Source organism: Sphaerodactylus townsendi, linkage group LG08 (assembly GCF_021028975.2).
Source record: "Sphaerodactylus townsendi isolate TG3544 linkage group LG08, MPM_Stown_v2.3, whole genome shotgun sequence".
Taxonomy (NCBI): domain Eukaryota; kingdom Metazoa; phylum Chordata; class Lepidosauria; order Squamata; family Sphaerodactylidae; genus Sphaerodactylus; species Sphaerodactylus townsendi.
Window position 1 is genome coordinate 35,811,362 of NC_059432.1, and position 9,090 is coordinate 35,820,451.

Consider the following 9,090-nt stretch of genomic DNA (forward strand, 5'->3'; position numbering starts at 1 on the left):
CATGTCTTGTATATATTGTTGCTAACGCAATGTCTGATGCCTTGCCCCTTTATGCCCATTGGAGCCGACCTCCAAAGGAATTGTTGAGTACTATGACCCGACTGATTATTGAAGTTACTGCATGCCTTAATTTTAGAAAGTTATCGTATTTGCTGTTGTTGCATTCCCGCCTATCTGCCTGCCGGGACTCTCTACTGCCGTCTCACCATTGTTTTGCATCAGGCTTCACCTCGGGAGCCCAAGCACCGGTGCCGCTCCGCCCCTCCCCTCGACCCCCCTTTTCCGGAGCGACGCGGCGGCTCTAGCCAAGGCGGAGTATGTTTCCCTTGCGACTCCCCTTGTGGGAGTCCCCGGACTTGTTTCATGTAACACTAAGACTATCGGCCGTTCTGGCCTGTGCCCTGGCGAAGTCCATCAATTCTACCTCCATCGCTCTGGAACAGCAGGAACTTCGTCAAGCGACTCTAGATAATCGTGCCGCCATTGATTATTTGTTGTTATTGCATCACCAAGGTTGTGAGAATGTACATAATATGTGTTGTTTTAATCTCTCTGATAATCCCCAGTTGATTCATATGAAAGTGCATCGAATTGCAAGAAGTTGTATCCAATATTGTACAGCTCTGCATTGGTTTGATTGTATGCCTCGTCGTCGGATCTTGTTTCATTCAATGTGTATCTAATATTGCCTGTAACGTGTGTAAGAAGCCCCTCGAATTTCCCTTACCTCGCAACCAAGTTCTAATGTTGCACAAGCAGCTCGGTCCAGCTCGACCAAACGGCGGAGGGGACAAAGCGTCCCCTTTAAATCGCCCCAACATTTCGGCCTTCCTTCTAAAATATAAAAGGAGGAGATGTAGTAATGCACTGCTGACCACGCAGCACCGTGAAGTAGAGCAGCTGGCACACCGGGCGCCTCCTACGGCCTTCTGGTCGCACCGCACCCCCACTCCTCATCCCCCTATGAGTCACGGGTCACGAACTATCTGGCTCACAGTCACCTGGTGTCCCGGACAAAGGGACAATGGTCTTGCCCCCAGGTGAGGATTAGGCCCAGACGCTTACGCTCCTCTCCGCACGTAGCAGCCAGGTGAGATCATGCATCACATGATGATCTCCAGGTCTCCCGGTCTCCCGCTCATCTCCCTACCCACCTCCTTTACACGCCCACAATGAAACCCTAATAAAAGGTGCCAGAGACCAGCACAGGGCAGAGTTGTCAGGATCACGAAATCCCGCGCTTCCTGTTGCTGACGCTCTCCACCAGATGAAACCTCCTCCGCGTCTCGCCTATTCCTTAGCGACGACCCTGCGGGGATGACTACAATTTATTCCCTGCCCTTTCTCCCAGTGAGGATCCAAAGTGGCTTGAATTATTTCCTTTTCCTCTATTTTATCCTCACAACAAGAAGATGAGTTTGAGGGTACTCTGCCAGTCCAAGGTCACTCAATGAGCTTTCATGGTAGAATGGGGATTTGAACCACATCCTAGTTTAACACCCTGTGACCACTATACAAATGCTGCTTATATGGCTTTTAAAGGTAATGAAACACATTGATCAAAGATACAAATGGTTATTACCATAATAGCAAAATGGAACCTGCAAGTTTAGAGGTAGTATGTGGCTGACTATCAGGCACATTCACTTCCTAAGGCCGAATCCCCACTGAAAATTAAATACAGATACAACCAGGTTTCAAAAGTAATGGCACCTTTTCATTGAGGTTTCACCCTCCCCACCGTGGCGTGTGTGTGATGAGGACATCCATCTCAAAAACAAAGAACAATCAAAGTTGTTCTTTGTTTTTTCTTCCCCGAAACCCTCCCTAATGGTTAGTAAATTCATTTATATAAAACCAGCAGCTGCATATTGGTCTCTTTTATGCTGTTCTGCTAAATATATTAAGCTAAACAATCAACAACTTTGCACAGATCCTGCCCCTAAAACAAGTTTGCCCTGTTTTATTTCCCCCAAACCCAATTTTTTAAAATCATGCTATTAGCGAGTCTTTTCAAAAATCCCAGGTTGCAGTCACTTGCAAGCGAACAGCCAGGCAGGAGGCGCTTTATTTGCCTCCGTTTTCCTTTTTAAAAAATTTCGTGGCTTACATCTGCATAGCTTCTCAGGTGCAGATGGTCATATCATGAGGCATCGGCATGAGTTCATTTGTGCATGCCTGCATAGATATGCATTGGTGGGAAGCAAATTTTTAAAAAGAGACGCGTCTCCATGTGAAGGCACAACAGCCATTAGGCTCCAATTGCTGCTTGCACAGATCCATGTGAATGCAAAAACAGGAAAACAGGTTACCTTAACCCATTATACATTTGCTGTGTGGAAGGGTCCTCAGGAAGTTGTGCTTCATGATCTCTACAGAGAGATATTACTCATAATGAATTAAGTTGATTGAGTGTTAGGGGCAGAAAGATTTCAAATAATAAATAATTGCATGAATAACGGCAACAAAAAGCCCATTCACGTTTGAAGATTGGGGTCCAGGCTCTTTCCCACTCTCAAGATAAATGAAACAGAGAAAGAAACAAAAACTGAAGATTTGCCACAAGGGATCTTTCTTATGGCCCAGTACATTTTTGTCCAAACAAATCTTCAAGGGCAAAAATCCCTCAACGGTCTCTGTTCAGAACCATGGTGTAATTAAACAGTAGTTTAGTATGCTTTTTCTGAATGCAGGTGTCACCACTGACAGTCAACCCACCAACTGCAATTGTTTGATTAACTACATTTAGTCTCCACTATGACCCTGCATGATGGCTGGAAGCAGTGTGGTGTAGTCGTTAAGAGCAGGTGGATTCTAATCTGGAGAACCAGGTTTGATACCCCACTCCTACACATAAACGGCAGGCTGTTATTTGGTGAACCAGGTTTGTTTTCCATTCCTACCCACAAAGCCTCCTGGGTGACCTTGGGCTAGTCACAGTTTCAGAAGTCTTTCAGCCCCACCTACCTCACAAGGTGTCTATTGTGGGGAGTGGAAGGGAAAGGAGTTTGTAATCCGCTTTGGGACTCCTTACAGGAGAGAAAGGTGGAGGAGGTATAAACTCAAAATCTTGTTCTTTAACTCTGAGTTGTTCTCTGGCAGTGCCCTCCCAGGCTGTAGAGAGAAGACAAAGAAATCAGCATTTATTGAGGTAAACAATGATTTGAGTGACTGAATCCTGCTTTCACATACGTACTAATTAAAATAAATTTTGGCTTTGCATTACATCTGAACTGAGATTATGTGTGAAGTCCTAATACAGAGGATCTTTTTAAATCCCTTGAAGTTAAAGTGTTTAGAAAGATGGAGCTCTGTTTAGGATTGCTTTGTCAGTAAATGTAATCCACTGTGGCCAGGCTGAAGATTATTATAAATAAAAACAGAGATCCATGGAAAGCACATGACTCCCTAGAGAAATCAACCAGTCTTGAAAATTTCCTTGGTATGTGATGAGTTTGTCTGTAGCAAACATGGGGTGTCAACAATAGCAGCAAATTCTTTGAATCCCCTTTGAAGTGTGTCCCTGACTGACCTTCTAAATCAAAATGCAAAACTGCAAACTGCAAAACTGCAAAAATCATCTTCATGTTCTCAGCACAGTGAGGCTGTTTCCTTGATGAGCCAGGACGGAAATTACACAGTTACTTAAATCTCGATTGTAGGACATCCTGGCATTCTATATCAGTCAATGTATATTAGGAAAACTGCTCAAGTGGACAAATAAGAAAATAGCTTCATCATTAAAAGCATGTTTTTAAACTAGCTAGTGCACAGTTTATTATCATACTGCTTAGGCAGGGAAAAAGAAATCTTTAAACTGGGGCAGGGCCTGCAAGGAATCAGAGGGGGAGTATAAATAACTTGAAATTCAGCTCATCCCTCTAAACCTTTATCTCCAGGATTCTAAGTTCCTAGTAGCTTCAGCCCCGCCCCACCCTGGTCCTATTAACAGACACATTCTTCCCTTAAAGAGAATATCTAATAATAATATTTGAGATTTGTTTCTTTTGATTAATTTGTAAAGCCATATGTTTCTATACAACAGGGGAATTCTCTGAATAGGTAGAGACGGACCCTTGCTGCTTTCATCCTCTATAGAGATGGCAGTGAGTTTATATTACATATATTGATAATTATATTACATCGAAATATAATATTAGCACAGTTGATCAGAAACAGTTGCATTATCATCTTTCTCAAAGGCTTCCTCAGATGCTGATTATTCAACCTTTACTCTCCCACACTTTAAAGATTGCTCACCTGTTAAAAATTCTGTGCTAAAAATATCTCTCATCTAACTCAGTGTAAAGCAATCTCTGATCATTGTTTTCTGAACTCAGGCTCAGCATCAAGATATTTTATGAATACAAATGTTTTTTGGCTTCTGTGCATTCTCCAGAGACTGCTGAAAATTCTCACGAATAAAACAGTCCTTGCTTTATTAGATTCTGATTTAAACCATGTGACAGAGAATCCCTCTTTGGATATGAAGACTATCTATATATTCAAACCAACTCATAAGTTTGTCACCAGAGTATGCATCCCTAGAAATTAATGCGGGGGTGGGGTGGGGGGTGGGGGGGGGTGGGGGGGGGCAGAACCATGACCAGAAGTTCTGATGGTGAAGAGGTATTTGACACCCTGATAAGATCCGGATCTCCTTTCTTTTTACATCTGCCTTAACACAATGAAACCTAGCAGAACCCTTAACTTTTCCAGTTGGAGGTTTGGGGTGATTAGGGTTCTCAACCTCCAGGTGACATTTATTATAAATGCAACAACTTAACCACCACATGTATAACTGGATCATAATTGCTAGGAAAATAGCCTCCAAAACACCCACTTTCTCTAGGGGAACTGATCTCTGTAGTCTGAAGATGAGGTGTAATTCCAAGGGATCCCCAGGTCCCACCTGGAGGTTGGCATCCCTATTGAGCCCATATACCTACAAAGAAATTAGTAGTTCTCTTCAAAAAGCAGTGGGCCTGTTACAAGCCCAACTGACCTAGGTCCCTTCCGCACATGCAGAATAATGCACATTCAATCCACTTTCATAATTGTTTAAAAGTGGATTTTGCTATTCCATACAGTAAAATCCAGCTTCCAAGTGCATTGAAAGTGGATTGAAAGTGCATTATTCTGCTTGTGCGGAAGGGGCCATTGAAGTAGGTGGAATTCTTGCTGTTGGTAATATGTGAGCAGCGTGGCTAATTGCCCATTGTCTGTGACCTTTTCCTCCCTAGGCCCCAAATTATAAACCCTTTAATAGAAATAAAATAATATGTTTGTGAAAATGACATGAGTTACAAAAGCACTTGGAAGGGCCAGCTTCAAAACTACCTTTCACGTTGGGTAGTCCAAAAATTTCAAGTGAAATTAAGTCTGTCCTTATTAGCCAAGCGATCAGTGTTGATTTTTAGGACAGAACGTTCTAAAGTCTTAAGGAATTCCTCAGCAAAGCTCATGCCAATAAAAACCCAGAGTAGAATTTGAAATGTATTTGTTTAATTTACTGGATTGGTTGCTGTGATAAATGCCTGAGTTTTACCAATAAAAACCAGGTGAAGCTGTAAGAATAGTGTAGCTCTGAAAACTCTTAAATAATTTAATATCCCAAGATGCCTTAGGGCAGGAGTAGGTACTAGGTGAGAGTGGAAAGACTGCATTTCTAATAAATGTAGTGGAAATGCTGCAAATCACAAACTCCTCCCTTACTGGAAATGCTGCAAATCACAAACTCCTTAGAAGACAAACTGTGAATTGGGGTTCTGGCACCTGCTAATTATCTGTCTGTGTGGTAATATGTGGTGGTGGAGGAAAGTGCCATCAAGTTACAGCTGACTTATAGTAATACCAGAGGGGTTTCAAGGCAAGAGACATTTGGAGGTGGTTTGCCATTGCCTGCCTCCATGTTAGCTGAAAGAGTTATGAGAGAACTCTGACTGGCCCAAGGTCACCCAAGCGGAGGAGTGGGAGATCGAACACAGTTCTCCAGATTAGAGTCCTCTGCTTTTAACCACTATACCACTCTGGTTCTCATGTGGCAATATAAAAAAAGGTAGTTTCCCCTTCAGTCGTGTTCGACCCTGGAGTACCACTTCAAGCAGTGATTTCATGGGCAAGCCGTTTTTGTGGGGTAGTTTGCCATTGCTTTCCCCGGCTATTCTTTACCCCCTAGCTATGTGCTAGGTACTCATTTACCAACCAAGGACTGGAATGGATGGCTGAGTTGACCATGAGCCAGCTACCAGGATATCTGACCCACAGGGGGCTCGAACTCCTGACTCTAAAGCTTTATTCTTAAAACCATTTATGAATGTGGGGTGTTTGTATCCCACTCAAGTGAAAATATTTGAAAAATAGTCAGGCAATGCATACCTAGAAAAATTAATGTGGGTTGGTAAAGATAATTCTTTTGTATTGGGTATCTTGTAATTGATATTTTGACTATGCAGTCCTAAAATTGCTTTCCTGGAAGTAAACCTCACTGAATTCGTGGATTTATTTAGGATAGAATTGTGAAGAATGAGGAAAACAATACTGCCTAGCTTTAGCATTTTAATTATTGTGGGTTCTTCTGGGACTGAGATGACTGAAGGAACACAATCCAGTTTGTCCCTTGTTACTTCTCCATTTGCCCCTGAAATCAGAATAAACAGTCCTGAAGCTCATCAAAAATCTCCATTTTATATTGTGTGTCTGTGCCTGACCCTGTTTTCAATGTTTCTTCATAACAACACAGCAGCAAGAGAGAATCCAAGAAGCCCACAATGCCAGCAGTCTTATTCCAGGAAATATTCACATGAGAAAGGTTCAAATGAATACTGTGCCAGGAATCTGGACGGTTGGCTTTGAAGTATAATTCCCTGGAAAGTACAGTTGCTGGGACAGAACAAAAGGGATAAGACATCTGATGATTGTTAGTACGTGGCCAGTGCTACATTCCTGTGAATTTGTGTATGCGACTGATTTTTTTTCTGGCTAGATCTGATTCACTGCAGGGTGCCTCAGACATTTTGCTCTGTGGTTTTATGCTATTACATTTGATGTTATGTTATCTGAACCATTTTATAGCATGCTACATTTATTACTTGTCTTGTGTAAGAAGTGAATATATTCCCTTTGTTGGGATATTGATTAAAAGCATGCTTACCAACAAAGGAGATAGGATAAAGACTGAAGAACATGCTAGTATATTTTAAATTATCAGATGTGAATCTATTCTCTTTAGAAGGAGTGTTTTACAACTTGTAGATGTACAACAGTTACAAGCTCAAGAAGATTTGCTTTAAAAAACCGTTTCATTCTACCTGAGTTCAGACCTGGCGTCGCTCCCCCGACCTGGCGTCGCTCCCCCTCCCCCTACCTGAGTTCAGACCTGGCGTCGCTCCCCTGACCTGGCGTCGCTCCCCCTCCCCCAGGGCGGCGTCAAGCCGCCCTGAAAAACAACCCTTTAAAGGGTTGTTTTTCCCTCAACAGTGTGTTCCCGGCGGAGCGGTGCAAACAGCACCGCCGGGAACACGCCAGCTTCGCTCTTCTTCGTCCGACTCACCGTGTCCCGGTCGTTGGCCTGCTAGCGACAAGCTCCGGACCCCTGGAGGTCGGAGGGCAGCGCGGGCGGGCTTCACGGCCAGCATAATGACGCACGGGACACGGGTGAGTCACACCGGGAGGCAGAGGCGCTCCACATGCGATTTCGTCACTCGCCGTGGCTCTCGAGGTCGCCATCCGCCTCCACACACTGGCAGAATTTTGCCGGGCGGAGGTTTGGGGCCAGAAACGGCCTTGCTTTCCTTTATTCTGTGTGTGCACACCCTGTTTTCAACCTAAATGTTTTTAGGCTGCCTATAGCTCAATTTGGATACTAGTGCCTGACTGTTGACTCCCCTCCTCTGAAGGCCTCAACAGTAGCATCTGGAAACTTTATCCTATACACTACACTATTTTATTCATGTGTGTGAAATATGCTTTTGGTGGGCTGTAATAATTGTAAAATGTAGTTTTATTATGTATTCTTTAATTTATTAGCTGCCTTGGTGGCCCTTGAGAGGGCAGAAAGGCAGGATATAAATTTTGTAAATAGAAATAAAATAAATGTTTGTTATTCTGTTCATTTTTTTGCTTTGATCTTATATTTCAAGCCTTGATTGATCTTTGCATGGATAAAAGAAGGAACATAAGGGGTACTTCTCTACTAAATTACATTCTCCCAAGTATTCACACATTGAATTCACATGGAAATACTTTATACTGAATCGGACTATCACTCCATCAAGGCTAGTATTGTCTACTCAGATTGTAATAGCTCTCCAGTGTTTTAACTACATGATCTTTTGAGCTGGAGATGTCAGGAGATCAAACCTGGGACCTTTCTCTTGCAAAACTGTGGTTCTTCCAGTGAGCCCCTACTAAGATGTTAAATGATAAAAATACTTTGGATCGGATTCAAAGAATCTATTCCTCTAACAGCAGAACCTTCCACCTATGGAACAAGTCTCTTCTGATGCATCAGGGGAAGTCTCCATTTTTAGCATCCAGTCCTCAACATTTTACTTTTGTGGCAGCATATGAGCAGCCCCCTTATAGCTTCAAGATTATTAGAGTTGAAACTTATGTATAATACTATAATTATAATATTTACATTAAATGTCCCATAGACTTATAGCATGCAACCCATAATAATAAGATATGATGTGCCATGTATTAAAATCACAATTGAATGTGGATTTAAGAATACCTGAATACGTAACTTTATGTTAAATTTACGCTTGTATTCTCCCTGGACTTTTGATCAGACATGCTTTACAAGTTCCATACCAGACACGCAATTTCCATGTGCATTGCTTTGGACTGGGGCCTTAGCAGTCAGGGGAAGGGGACTTCAGCCTTTCCCCCAGTACCTTTTTCCTGACCTGACATGGCCCTGCAGAACTGCCACTTGCCCTATGTGCAGCAGTCAGTATATGCAACTTTCCCTAATAGGGCAAGTGGCAACTCCTCAGGGTTATTTCACGAAGGGAAAATGATGTGGGGGGTGGGAAGGGAGGAGAGGCCTTTTCTTACAGCATGGGGAGAATAGAGTTTGGGAAG